Below are 13748 nucleotides of genomic sequence, written 5' to 3' on the forward strand. Positions count from 1 at the left end.
ATATAATATATGATTGGATAATATATATATATATTTCAAAAGTAACCCTGAAGAGAAATTTTAAGTAAATACATTGCCAAGTGGTGTGCAGGAACTCTTTTGGGGTTACCAAAAGTATTCTCTGTTCTGTGCTCAGAATTCTCTGAACTACTCCTTTAAGTGTGGACTACACTGAAGGAACGATTTGAACATTGGTGTGCATGATGTGCACTATTTGGGCAGAAATCTCAACGGCAGCAGCTGGATGTCTGAGTTTGGGAGATTCTGTCCAACCAGAATGCTCATTCTCCAGAGGACCAACTTGAGGCCCATGGTGGGCCAAGGTCAGACACAGTTGAGAGGGAAGTGAGTATCAAAGCTCCGGGCTCCCTTTCCCAGCCCAGATCCAGCCAGAGACCCAGCCCCGTGGAGGGTGCTGGGCGGGGAAGACCCAGGAGCTGAGGCCCCATGGGCAGGGATAGCTGCTGGGTGTGGGCTTTCGTCTGAGAGTCTGGTGGAGCCGGGTTTGGAGCCCTGGCAGGGGCCGTGGGAGGGGCCTGCATGGCCATCAGGTGGGTGGGAGGGCTAGAGGGCTTGTTATGGGAAAGCGTCCGTCCACAGCCTCACATCGGATAGAATTGCTGAGGGGTGCTTGCTTTCAGAGGAGATAGCAAAGACCTCCTTCCACAGGAGTGAAGCTTTGAGGGGTCACCATCCCAGGACCAGAGCTGAAAGGCAGCGATGACAGGTCACACAAGCATTTCCAGGGGCGGGCGAGGTGCTGCTGTCTCTCTAAGGGACCTCCTGTGTTTTCCCACACCAGCGTCACCCTCACTGGCACAGTACACAGAGCAGTGGGGCCGCTCTGTGCAGGTTGCCATGAAGGCTGGGGTGCTGGGACCCCGGTTCTGGGCTCAGCAGTGCAGCTTTCCCTTTAGGGGCGGCGCAGAGGCCTGATAAGTTACAATCCATTCGAGTCACCACGAGATGTCACGGCCAGATGAGAAGATGCTGGCCTTTCGGCTGCCCTTAGAGCCATGTCTGCTGGCTGGGCAGTGTGATTCCAGGCTGACTCAGTGACTTCGTTGACAAAGGAATTATATATTTGGTCTTCATCCTCCATTCCAGGCTCACAAACAACTCCTGAAATCGTCTGAATCTCCAGAGTAGTGAGGTTCTTTATGTGCTGAGTAATGGCTTGGGACTGGCGGCTGTGACCCTGGACAGTTTCAGGAGGAGAGCGGGAGAGCTGCTCACCAGTGGCCAGTGACAGGATCGATTGTGTCTAGGGGTGAAGACTGTACAGTCCCAGAGGACAGCTTCAGGGACCTTCTGGGTAGCTGACGTGGGCTGACTGGTGTGGAGTTGTCCCCTTGCCTTGTCCTGCATATGTTTGCATCTGTGTCCTTTGCAGTATCCTTAAATATCACGCAGTGTAGTCCCCTGAGTTCTGTGAGCTGCTCTGAGAAATTAGTTGAACCTGGGGAGGGGAGACTGGTGCATGTGGTCGCAGGGAGGACAGTCGGGTGGGACCTTGACACTCTCTCCAGGGACCTTCCTCCTGGCCACTGCCCTCGAGCTTGAGCCCCTCAGCAGGTGGCCCCATAGGGTCAGACCGAGGTGGTCACAGTGACAGGGGTCACTGCAGTGGCTGTTGCTGAGGGAGAGGCTGGCGTGCTTTTGCACAGCAGCGGTCAGAAATTCTTGTGCTACACGGAGAGGTGGGTGTGGTTCCTTCAATCCCCCTTTATAGAGGCACAAACTGAGATCCAGACAGGAAATGGGCTCATCTGAGATCCCACTCCTCACCCTTCTGTACTTTGCCTGGCTCCCAGCCTGTGTGTGTGTGTGTGTGTGTGTGTGTGAGACACAGGCAGACAGCATGAGTGGCTGCAGCCAGGAGGAGGAAGGACTGGGGCTGGAATGGGGTGTGACCTCTGCAGGGCGTGGGAGCAGCTACTGGGAGGGGCAGGTGGCCAGGGGAGGGGATGTTGTAGGCCAGGAGTGGTGGGCACATGGCTTGTGAGCAGGGCTTGTAGGTAGGGCGGACAGCCTGGACCACGCTGTGGGCACACGAGAGCTCTGTGGCCTGGGGGTCAGTAGGCAGCGGACTGTGAGTAAGATCCAGGGTCTTTGGTCTTGGCTCAGCCATTGCAAGCATTCAGATTTGAGCTTGGCTTTCCTATTTGTAGGATGGGGATAAGGGTGGGATTTACTCCTTGGGGTTGTGAGGTTAAGTTAAGGGAGGTAACACATGGAACGCAGACACGGTGGATACTGGTTTCATTCTTGGCTGTGGGCTGGTGTGGCTGTGCCACAGGCGGAGGGAGGGAGGTGACAGAGGCCAGAGCACCTGGATGGTGGCCTGGAGAGAGTGGGGAGAGGGGCAGGTTGTTAGATGGGACTGGACAGGGCCCAGCCTCATCGCTCTGGTGGCTGGCAGAGAGCCACTGTGGGGTTGGACGTGGGTGTCATCTGAGCACACCATGGGTGTGCTCCAGGTGTGGACCTGGTGTCCATTTGGAGACGTCAGGGTGGGCTGGCTAAGGTGGGGACCCAGATGCCGGTATATGGCTCTGCCTTACATGATCTGGAAGCTGATTTAGCCCCTGTGTTTGCACAGGACTTTTGTTTGCTGTAGCCTCAGGGAGGTTTTCTGGGGTCCAGTGGGAATCTGTAGGGTTGGGGGAGGAGGGCAGACAGACGCTGAGGCAGGCACTACCTGCTGTCCCCAGTCAAGGTCACTGGAGCTTGCGGAGGAGCGCCGGCCCTGTGCAGGTGGCTATTCCTGGATGCAGAAACTACTCAGTTCAGCACACAGCGCCGTGGATATGCTGCATCAGGCCCTGGGTAGGGCCCCAGGGATGCTGGGCCTCTCCTGCTCAGTGGGGGTTCAGTCAGGGAGCCGTTCCTGGTCTTGGCAGCTGCTTTGCACCTCTTTCTCTGTCATAGGGGAGGATGAGGACATCTCCCTGAAAGAATTATGAGGATTTCTGAGCTAATGCATCCTGTACTGGGGATAGCCCTTCCCGTGTCCTTGTGGTGCCGGGATAAACACGAGAGGCCCAGCCACAGACCTCTGGTGCTTGGTCTTATGTCTGTGTGTCCTTGTAGGCATCCCTCCTAGGGTGATGGTGACGTTCACAAACAGATAAGTACGGTCTGAACAACAGTCAGTGTTAGGAGGGCTCTTGCAGGTGAAGCTATGTGGATTTGAGGGAGTCGGCTCGACAGAGGTCCCTGGGTGAGCCCTGCCTCGCGTCTCTGGAAGGAAGCAGCCTGCTCCTTCAGGAGGGTAGAGGGGGAGGACACTGGTGGCCAGGGCAGTGCTTTTGGCCCTGGTGCCCAGGCTGCCTGTAGGAATCACCTGGCTGCTTAGAAAATACCAGTGTCTGATCCCAGACAGGTCAGAGCGGATCCTCAACTAGGGGCAAAATCCATAGAACATCACATGGACCGTCTTGACCTTGTCCTGAATCGTCCACTTCAGCAGCAGTGGCTCTATTCATGTTTTCCACAGTCTCCAGAAGTTTCTCATTTTGTAAAACTGTGGCTTTGCCCATTAAACAGCTTCTCATGCCCTTCTCCCAGCTTCAGTTTGGCTCCTCAAGTGTTGGCCCTCCTGTGAATGGTGTATTTCTCGTGTTCCGCTGTCCTCGAGGCTCACCCTAGCAAGCGTGTGTCTGGACCTCCTTCCTCTTTAGAGCTAATGTTCCTTTGTGTGTTTGTTCCCCACTCTGTTCATCCACCTGTGGACATGCCTGAGGTGCTCCGGGCTGAATGGTGCTTCCTCTAAGTTCATACGTTGAAGCCCCTGTACCTTAGTGACTATTTGAGAAGGGCCCTTTACAGAAGTAACCAGGTGAAATGGAGTCATTAGGAAGGGCCCTGTTCAACCTGGCTGTCCTTATAAGGAGAGGAGGTCAGGATACAGACACCAGAGTGGGAAGTCTGTGAGGACGCACGGAGGAGATGGCCATCTGCAAGCTGAGGAGAGAGGCCTCAGGAGGAACCAACCTCCTAGTGCCATGAGCTGCGACCTCTGGGCTCTAGAATTGTGAGAGAGCAGCTTTGTGTAGTTAAGGCCACACTGTTGCTGGTGTTTGGTTATGGCAGCCCAGGAGACTAATACATGTTGTTTCTGCCTTTTGGCTTCTGTGATCAATGCTGTTTTGACCACAGGTGTGCAGATATCTTTTTGAGAACCTGTTTTCAGTATTTTTGGGAATATACAAATAATCAGAATTGCTGGTCCATATGGTCTTCTAGTTTAGGAATGTTTATTTTTTGTGTGGTACTAGGGATTGAATATAGCTTTTGCATTGAGCTACGTCATCAGCCCTTTTCAAATTTTTTTGTTTTTAGATAGGGTTTCACTAAGTTGCTAAGTTGTCCAGGCTGGCCTCAAACTTGCCATCTCCTACCTCACCCTCCCAGAGTGCCAGGAGTACAGGTGTGTGCCACCACACTTGGTTTATCTGAGTGTTTTCTTTTGGTTTTTCTGAGTGTTTCTCTCCCCCTTGTTCATGGCTAGTGTATAGAAATTGTTGGTTTTGTATACTGTCTTAGTTACTTTCTTGTTGCTGGGCCAAAATACTCAATGCCCACAAGTTAAAGGAGGTTTATTTCAAATGAGTGTGTAGAGATTTCAGTCCATAGTCAGCTAGCGCCAGGGCAGATTGGCATGGCAGAGGGGCATCACAGAGGATAAATAGTTCATGGTGTGGCAGGCAAAAGGCAGAAACCAGCAGCAGCAGCAGCAGCAGCAGCAGCAGCAGCAGCAGCAGCAGCAGCAGCAGCAGCAGCAGTAGCAGCAGCAGCAGCAGCAGCAGCAGCAAGCCTGCCTTTATATTCCATCCAGGCAAAAAACCACTGATTGGTGCCACCCATACCCAGAGTGGGGCTTCTGTTATCTATACCCTTAATCCCAGCATCACACCCTTAAACCACATTCACACACCCTATTCTAGCCTCCTTCAAAACTCACCCCCGTGAGCACATGAGGCTTTGAGGACATCTAGATACAAGCCACAACATATACTAAGCCTGTGTTCTACCACATTGCACAACTTGTTCATTAGTTCTAATAGTTTCATTTTATTGTCATAGATTCCTCAGTGTTTTCTATTTATAAGAAATAGAGATAGTTTTACTTTTTCTGTTACAATCTAGATACCTTTTTTTTTCTTGCTTAGGTACCCTGGGTGAAACCTCTTGTCCACTGTTGAATAGAACTGGAGAATGGACATCCTAGTCTTGTTCCTAATCTTAGAGGAAAGCACCCAGTCTTTCAGCATCAATGAGGTGTTAGCTGTTGGTGTCTCACAGAGCCCTGTGTAGGGCTGAGAACATTCCCTTGTTCATTGTTCATTGTTTGAGTGCTTTTATGTGAAAGGCTGTTGGGTTTTGTCCCATGCCCCTCTCTGTGTCTATTGACAGGATTGAGAGGTTTCTGTCCTTTGTTCTATTCATATGATATAATATTGTTACAGGGAATAATACTGGAGAGGAAATATGAAATATTTTATCTTCCAACTTATTAACTGTATATACACCGAGTTCTTGTTCTCTAGAAATCAAAGAATGAGTCCTAGTAACAATGGAGGTTAAGACTGAGAAGATATTTATTGATTGGAAAGCTCCTGTGGGGCAGGAGGGATACCCGAGTGGGTACCCTGGGGAGCCCCACTTTACAGAGGAGTTTTGTAGTGTGAGTTTTATAGGTATCCATGTGGGTACAACATGGGCCACAGCCATGAGCATCCATTAAGGTTACAGGTACGGTCCCATAGGCAGTGGTGTCCAGTGGGGAAACAAGACACAGGACAAGCATGGACGGAAAGAACAAAGATTCTCCTAGGAGGTGGTGGGGTCTCTGGTCACAAGCAGGGTGGGGCGTTGATGCCTGTCTAGACTTCATCAGGCCCAGTGTTTGTTCTTTGAGAAATTGTGCAGGTCTGGCCATCTTGTCTTTATCTTGAGGCCTGGTTTTCAGCTGATGTGTCTCTGGTGCCGTTGTGGTGTGTTTCACCTTCATCCCGACCCTCTAGAGGACCCAGCCCTATCTGACTGTGTGTAATATTTCTGGATGTGTTTTTCCACCATAAACCAATTTTGCATTTCTGGGATAAATCCCACTTAAGAGGATGTGTTCATGTATTGCAGGATTTGGGCCTCTGGTATGTGTTGAGGCTTTTCCCATCTTTATTCGCAAGGGAGATCAGCCCGTGGTTTCCCTTTCTTGTGATGCCTTTGCCTCTCCTGGTAAGTGTAGCATTGAGTTGGGAAGAGTTCCCTCCTCTTCTGCTTTCAGGAGAGTTCAGTATTGATTCTTCCTTAAACCTTGGTAGAATCCACCCATGGGCCTTTAGTCCTGCCTTGCAGTGGTCTCTCTGGATGTTTGCTGCCTCACAGCACCCAATCCTTTGTTGTGGCCTCAGAGTTGTGCCTGAATTGGAGAGGAGTGGCTGACACAGTCAGGGCTTTTAAGGACCATTTACATCTGCTTTGCTGCCTGGCGTTCACCCATCCGGACATAATCAGTGTCTTCTTGATCCTCCTTCTAATTCCCCTCGGGACACCAGGCACCAGGGTGGGCAGCAGCCCAGGCTACAGACTGGGAGACTAAGTAAGTGGAGGCTGGGAGGAATGGAGGGAGCAGGGCTTCGCCCTGGTCCCACAGGCCCTGCGCACCCCCTGTTGACCTGAGAGGGGGTGAATGGCACTGCCATCCCTCTGAGCAGCTTGCAGAGTGCTTGTTTTATGACATGAAGTGGACACAAGATGCTAGATGATCGATAGACAGGAGTTTAAAACTAAGTAAAAATGACACGTAGGAAACAGCTTGGGAGAAAGTCACCAGGATATGAACTGCTCTCAGGGTAAGGTAAGGGGACATGAGAGCAGGGTCCTTTTCTCTTCCTTTTCTAGGTCTCTTTCATGGAATTCACTTGACTTTAAAATTTTTTTGTATTTTGTGTCCTGGAGCTTGAAATCTGGGCCTCGAGCATGCAAGCTCTCTACTACAGAGCTACATCCTCAGTCCTTTTAAATTTTCTCAGACGGGGGTCACTAAGTTGTCCAGGCTGGTCTTGAAGTTGTAAGAATCCTGCCTCAGCTTCCCGAGTCGCTGGGATTATAGGCATATGCTAAACTCAGTTTATACTTGACTTTAAAAATGAGGAAAAGATGGCTAACATCCTCCCTCACAAGAGCTCTTGCCTTCAACCCTCCTGGAGCCTGAAGGCTGAAATGATGAGTGGTTTCCTCATTAACACTTGCTCCCTCTGGACTGCTTATGACCGGCAGGGTCCCTGTAGGTGGTGGCGGTCAGTGGGTCCTTCATGTTACTTTCGGGGGGATATTTCCATTTGGGGCAGAAATGGCATTGCATCTCTGGTGGCTTCTGCAGGCGAGGGCCGGGAAGCAAACAGTGTACTAAGAAGGAGGCAGGATGGAGAGAAGGGACGCGCGGAAGCCAGGCAGTGGGCAGGGATGGGCTTCTGCCTGCAGTTTATAGAGGGGCTGGGAGGGAAACAGCCACCCAGGAAGGGCGTGGTGTTCACTTTCCACATTGTTTCTGCTCCTCATTCTGTGTGGCATGGTCAGGGTGGGCTCTCGTGATGGGAGAGAGGTGTGGCCCCTGCTGCCCCTTGTGCCCCTCACTATGAGGGGAGGCCCTTGGGCCTGCTGCACGCTGAGGGCGCGGGTCCCATGTGCCTGGACCTTTTGTCCCTGAGCCCTGGGGCCTTGGGCAAACCTCACTTTCTGAGACTGTAAGGGGCAGGGGAACGACACCACTGTTTCTGAGTGTGTATTGTAGGCCAGGCATTGCATTGAGGACGATGCATTCCCACAGGTGCCTTTGGTTGACTTGTAATTGTCTCTGTCACCAATTGCTTATTTATGTCTTTCTCGATGTCCGAAGGGCACCAGCAGGTGAGAGGAGTCCTGTCCTGCCCAGTTCTCTCTGGGGCTCTTAGATCCCCCTGTGGAGAAGTACTGCATTTTCACTGTGGGCAACATCTTGGAGAAGACAGATGCAGGAGATTAAAGTCACTTCTCTGCCTCTCCGGAAACGGTGGTGGCGAAGGCCCAGGGAGCGGTCCTCTTGTGGGGCTCACGGTAACCCCAGCAGATGGTCTCACCCTGGCCCGGAGTGGACCCCAGTGCACACCTTAAGTTTATTGAGGGGGATGAGAAATCTGTGCACTGGTGTGGACCAAGCAGGCCTTTGCCACCCTCTGCTAGTGAAGGCCCCAGGAAGAGCAGTCTGGCAGGGGAGTCGAGCAGGGCACCCCGATGGTGCACTCTACATTTGTGTGAAAGGGCGTGTCCTGAAGTACCCCCGCAAAGAGGGAACAGCCCAGGTGTCTGGCTGGAGGACTGTTGTCAGTTTGTCCTTCCCATATGGCCCTGTCCTCTGTATGCATGCGGTGGGTCTCAGAGCATCCAGGCCAGTATTTCCTGTTCATTCTCACTACTTAATGACGTGGGTTTCTTGGAGCCAAGGCCCGCAGCCTGGATTCGCTGTCAGTCAGCGGCTGGTCGTCCTGGGGTTATGCGGGAGGGAGGCCCTGTTCTGGGAGCGCTGCTCTTGCCGCTCCATGGCTACCTTTGGGCAGTGCCTGACCTCGGCCGTGGTCTTTGTGTGATGTGTTCCTGCCTCTGCGTCATCTCTCCTGATGAAGATGCCGGTCACAGTGGATATCGTGAGTCATCCTGGGACCTCATTTCTCCTTAGTTACACCCTGCAGGCCCACTGAGATCACTTCACAGGCTCTGGGGCTTCCGAGTTGTTTGTGACAGGGGTGGGGCAGAGGCAGGGGTTCAGGATTTAACCTATCCTGAAAGTTCAGGGCGTTGTCCTCTGTCACTGGTGTCCTTCTGAGGCTGTGGTTTTCAATGGTGTGGAGCCGGGACGGGGTCCTTTTAATATTGAAATCTTATCTTGGAGCCCTGTCAACCTTCAAAAGCAGGATAGAGTGGGGGACTGGCACCCAGTCTTCAGAGAAGCTGAGGGGGTCAAGGCAAGGCTGATGTGTGTGTGTGTGTGTGTGTGTGTGTGTGTTGACTTTGTGTAGAGAAAGTTACAGTTTGACTAAGGCCTTGTAGGAGGAAGAGGAGTGGGGAGCATGTTGTAGATGGAGGCTCTAGTCTGGGGGACACTGTGACTTCAGCCATCGAGGCCACACAGAGGGCATCGTTCAGGGCCACCTGCACCTTGCTGTGTCCTGCATTGACTCCAGTAAGACTCACGATAGCCATCATCATTTTCCTCATTTCTCCGGGGGAGCGGGGATTGAAGCCCAAAGAGGACAACACCTGCCCTGGCACACACAGCTAAGGAGTGGCAGAGACAGGATTCTGTCAGACAGGCTGCGGCCAGGGTGGCCTGAGAGCACTCCAGCCCCAGACTCTGAGGCTGAGGAGCATCCGGTCCCAGAAAGTTGTGGAGGGTACGTAGCTATCAGGAACTAAATAGTTGATTTTCTTTTGCTTTGTTTAAAATTGTGTTGCACATCTCCCTTTAGCTCTGCTCAAATTTTGTGCACCCTGACTTCCACCATTGCTTGGAATGGACCCCAGAAGCCACTCTGTGGAGTTAAACAGAGGGACATAACCTCTGTGGTTGGAAAGTGGGAGCAAGGGCAGCATCTCTGGCAGGCACGGGACTGACTCCAGGTGTCACCTCCTGGGAGCTGCCACCCCTGCCCTCTGGGGTGCTGGGGCAGAGCCACAGCAGCGGAGTCCTCTGCGTCTTCTGGCCCAGACAGCAAAGGGGTGCCGTGTCCTGCCGTGTGGCTCCCAGGGGGCTGGGGATCTGGCTGTGAGAACGAATGATCGCAGGGACTGAGGGAACGGTGGCACCTTCATCCCTTTCAGAACCCAAACCCCAGGGGAGTCTGGGGACTGTGTCGGGGGCTCCCCAACCTCAGGTTCAGGCAGCACTCTTGTGCCAGCCGCCTCCTAGGTGTGAGGCCTTTCGGGACCTGTGTCTGATGTGATGCAGGCAGCACCCAGTGAGTTTCCCGAACCCCGGTGCAGGAGGAGGCAGCCACACCGCGCTGCCCTCCTCCTGGCTGTGGCTCCCTCTGCTGCTCTACCCCTGCCTGGTGGACCACTGCCTGCATAGTGTGAAGAAGCAGGGGCTTGCGCAGCATGGGCCCTGCCAGGTAGAGGCCTGCAGGAGGTGGGTCCAGGTGGAACCATGGTTCTTCCTGTTTCCTCTGGGAGCCGCAGTTTCCTCTCCTGTAAAATGGGCTTGTTGGCCAAATTCCATGAGCTCCTCACTGAGATTCAATTCAGAGGTGTGGCGTGTGATGAGTGACATCCTCAGTTGCTGCTCTTTTGACTTCTGAGTGGCTCCAGACCTTTCTGTGTCATCAAGATCTGCTGCCTGGTGGGCTGTGGCAGGAGGAGTGGAGTGGAGTGTACGCAGTGTTTATTTATTTATTCATTCTCTTAATTCTGGGCGAGCCCTTTCCTGCAACTCTAGATTCTTTAATGTGGGTCGTGGTTGCTGTTTGCCTCACATACAAACTGGAGAAATGGGGCCTGGAGAGCAGTAAGCAGATGGCCCTTGCTGACCCTGCTGACCGGCACGTCTACCAGCCCCAGTCATGGTTTCCTGCCCTCCGTGCTGTTCCCACAGGAAGCTGTTGTCACTAGGGTGTGAAAGAGAATTTACTCACGGTCATGTGGGTTTGAACAGGTGCCTCGGGGCTGTGCCGAGATGCCAGGCTCCCTGGACCTGGTGTGAGGCTCCTTGGTTTCTTAATTCCCCAGGACCAGTCAAGGTCCCAAGGGCCCATTTGAAACTGGAAGGTCTCTTATGAGAGCCGGCCATTCTGCTGGGCTTGCAGCCTGGGCTTTAGGAGGTTTAGGTCTGTGGTGCCTGACACAGCGACAGCAGCGCTGGACTGCTTCAGTCTGCCGTGTGCTGTGTTGGGCAGCCGCAATGGCTTTGTTTTGTCTGGGCTTGGGAGGTGACCATCCCCAGGGCAGGGTGGGGCCCCAGGTAGCCTCCGCTTGTGTGTCCTGCAGCAGCAGGATGTGCTCCCTCAAAGTCTGTGGTTTTGGTGTCAGCAGCATTGCTTTCTGTCTCCTGGGCTTGCAGATGCCTCTTCTCCCTCTGAGCATGTCCGTGGGCCGATGGCCCTTTACAAGGGTGCCAATCAGACTGAATGAAGTTTACATGGCTGGCCCTTTGGGTCTTTGCTACCTCTGCACAGGTTCCGTCTCCAAACACAGTCACGTTCTGAGATCCCGTGGTTGGGACTCAGCATGTGGATTCAGCAGGGACAGAGTGCAGTCCCTGACCCCCAGCTTGACAGTAGGAGGGGAGTGGCCCTGAGAAGATGAAAAACTCCTGTTCCAGCCACATGGCCTGTCAGTCTTGTGTGCACCTGTCTGGCTGGCTGGTCCTGCAGGGCCAGCTCACGTGCTGTCCTCTGCATGTCCTTCCCAGCCGGAAGGCACTTCTGTGGCCCGTTGCCCCCAGGACCATTTTTTTGAGCCCCTTGGGTGGACAGGGGTGTGCACTCGCCAGGCACCGGACTCTTAGGGCAGTGTGGAGCTGGGGTGGGGGAAGGGGCAGTGAAAGCAGCCGTGGTCGGCACAGAGCATCTGTCTGACATCTGATGGGGGAGACAGGTAGTACCAACACAGGAAAATTTTACAGGGCCGTGAAAAAGGGAAGCGCAGGACCTAGGGTGTGCAGGGGAGACCCCGCCCTGCCTGGGTTGGGAAGCAGCGCCCGCCAGTGCCCTGGGAGGCCATGTCCGAGTGGAAGTTTAAAGAAGATGGGTAGTGGAAGGAGGAGGAAGCGGGCTGGGGGGAGTATTCGCCGGGCCTGGTGAGTCCCAGCTGCGGTGACAACCCTGAAAGGTAGGTTCTGCTTCACGTGGACCCTGGCACAGGCTGCTCGCTGGGCCTCATCTCCAGCAGGTGGGACAAGGGCCCTGCCCTCTCCGTTTGGTTCCTCAAGGTCTCTGCAGTTAGGAAGAGAGGAAGTCACATCTCCCCCCCCGGAAATGCTGAGCAGCCGATGACCTGGCTGCCAGCCGTGGGTATTGTGCTGTTTCCTACCAGGGGGGCTGTGAGCCCAAATCAAAATGCCTGAGGGGATGGCCTTGGAGGAGCAGGGTGGCTCTGCTCTCCACAACCCCGACCTTTGTGGGGCTGCTAATGCGGTGCTGAGCAGCAGTGCCGCGGCCCCTTGAGCTTGCCTGGGCCCAGCACCTTGGGCAGCCCCTGCCCGTGTCCCCGGAGGCCCCTCCTGGCATGCGCTGGGATGTAGTATTGGGGCCTGGGCTTGGTGGCAGCGCATGCAGCTGGTTTATCCATCCTGGAGACACTGAGCTCAGGGCTGAGCCCAGAGCGGGTGGACAGAAGTCAGAGTGCCACTCCCTGGGCGACAGCGTCGGGCCTGCAGCCTCCACACAGGTGGTTGGTCGTTCCTCTCCAGCTCTTCCTGTATCCTTCCCCGCTAAATGCAGGTGCTGTTCTGAAATTTGCATGCCTTCCTTTGAGGAAAACAAAATAAAACAAAACACTGCATTGCTTTCTTTCAAAAGCAGTAAGAGAAATGTCTAATTAGGTTTATCTGGAAGAGGATAAAGAAGAAAATGAGTCACCTAGAACTTCTGGTTAACCTTTTATATCCCCAGGGGACAGAGCCTGGCTCTGAGCTGGTGCTCAGTGAATATCTGTGACTTAGTAAAAAGAATAAGAAATATGTGATACAGAAAGCTGAGCTCATAAATGATATTTGGCCTTGTACTCTGCCCTTCTCACTCTTGATGTTAGCCCGTCCCCAGGTGGAGTTTGTCCTGAGGCGTTGGTGTAATTTCATAATCTGTCCCCAGGGCTGAGCTGGGACAGACACCTGGGGTTGTCAGAGACCTCGTCCCGCCTAGCTCAGTGCCTAGAAGTGGCCACGGTGGGGATAGAAACTCCCACCTTCAGCACTTCCTGCTCCTGTGGGTGGGGAGCCGGTCTCTGAGAACTGCTGTGGGTAGAGAGGAGCCAGGGAGTGAATCACGCATTCAGCTCTAATAAGGCAAATCAGAGCAAATGGAGCTCCTGCTCATCTGCAGAGAATGTGCCTCTCTGCGCTCGATTGATGGGTCGATCGGCAGCAGCACTGGTGACCCTGGATAATCCTCCTGCGGGGGTGGAAGCTCTGCACTCGGCTTGAGAGGAGTGGAACTAACTTCTTGTTTGTGGTCCTCCGTGCCAGTTTCTCTCCAGTACCCCAAGGCTGACATCCTTCCCTGCTGCACTGGAACAGCCTTTTGTCCTCCGCATCCTTTTCAGGTGACTAAGTCCCGGTGCCACCCTTCTGAGCTATTTGGCTTTAGGTAGCTCTCTCGGCTGCTCTGGGTCTAGTGAGTAGATGATCTCTTGAGCAGTGCCCAGGGATAACAGGGTGGTGCAGAGGAGTTGGCACATAGCAGATGCCTCATGACTGTCCCCTGTTGGCCCTCAGCCATCCATTGCTCATCTGACAGATCTTTCTGGGGTGTGTTATACAGGTTGGACATGGCGTTAGGCACAGAGATACAGTGCGGATCCAGATGGACCCAGGTCTTGTATACCTGGAGCTTGGATCCCGGGGGAGAGGAAACAGGAAATCAGTGAGCCTGCAGTCTGTCATGGGGAGCAGCAACAAGGTGTGGTGATGGGGGGGGAGGGAAGGGGAGAGGGGGGGCACAGGGAGGTGCAGACTGGCTGGGCCCGCTCAGGATGCGGAGCACGACGGGGTG

At 53.7% G+C, this 13748-nt stretch overlaps 1 protein-coding gene across 2 annotated transcripts in view; it reads left to right on the forward strand.

Annotated features, from left to right (window-relative positions):
* Jakmip1 (janus kinase and microtubule interacting protein 1) overlaps positions 1-13748 on the forward strand; it is a 93361-nt gene that overhangs the window by 17532 nt on the left and 62081 nt on the right. For both annotated transcript variants that reach the window (XM_033758774.1, XM_033758775.1), the window contains one exon: positions 13223-13299. The gene's annotated coding sequence lies outside the window, so the exon portion shown is untranslated. Of the gene's footprint in view, positions 1-13222; positions 13300-13748 lie in introns of those variants that run through there.

Source organism: Fukomys damarensis, unplaced genomic scaffold (genome assembly GCF_012274545.1).
Source record: "Fukomys damarensis isolate Sample0158 unplaced genomic scaffold, DMR_v1.0_HiC HiC_scaffold_35, whole genome shotgun sequence".
In the NCBI taxonomy this organism is placed as follows: Eukaryota; Metazoa; Chordata; class Mammalia; order Rodentia; family Bathyergidae; genus Fukomys; species Fukomys damarensis.